Consider the following 725-nt stretch of genomic DNA (forward strand, 5'->3'; position numbering starts at 1 on the left):
GAATTGGCAGAATTGGGTTAACAGACTCTATTTGCCCACACGTATCCATTATCATTTATGTTATGGATATGAACCTTTTATACGAATCTTTGACATAGTTCCTATTTAGTTGTATAATTTGTATTGCAGTATTACTAACAATATATTTAAGTTATCCCCCACAATGGGTTTTCTATGTACGCGTGTCCCCTACTGGCAGATTACTAACCTCCCATACAAGATTTTAAAGAAGCAGCATCTTACAAGAAGTCATTATAATTACCCTGATATAGAAGCCTACAGGAAAGCCCATGACAAAATTGGTGACCAAAATGGGATTACATCAAAGGATTTATTAGAGCAATGATTTATATATTTCAGGTCAATACATGACATAATTGTGACTTCATAATTGTGTGCAAACACAACAATTTATCTTTTAATAAATCATATTTATATGTCACCTCATGTTACATCTCACAATAATTAAGATCTTCACCCACAAATATCAACTACAGATTATTAACTTAAACAAATGGATAGATATCAATGTATTTCACAGAAAGCCCAAGAGCCCCAAGGAGGACAACACCTGAAAAGGAAAGCAATAGCTTACACATTAACATATGTACTGTAGCAGATATTTGTTGTAGAGGAATTGAAGAACTGATAAGAATAATTCTAACTGGTTCTCAAGATGACAATCTACTAACATATTTTGTTAATATTTTTGCATAAACACCAAG

The 725-nt window shown here is 32.4% G+C and overlaps 1 protein-coding gene across 1 annotated transcript in view; it reads right to left on the reverse strand.

Annotated features, from left to right (window-relative positions):
* LOC119586608 (DNA polymerase theta-like) overlaps nt 1-725 on the reverse strand; it is a gene marked incomplete at its 3' end in the record, with an annotated part of 48,768 nt that overhangs the window by 24,103 nt on the left and 23,940 nt on the right.

This window comes from Penaeus monodon, chromosome 21 (genome assembly GCF_015228065.2).
Source record: "Penaeus monodon isolate SGIC_2016 chromosome 21, NSTDA_Pmon_1, whole genome shotgun sequence".
In the NCBI taxonomy this organism is placed as follows: Eukaryota; Metazoa; Arthropoda; class Malacostraca; order Decapoda; family Penaeidae; genus Penaeus; species Penaeus monodon.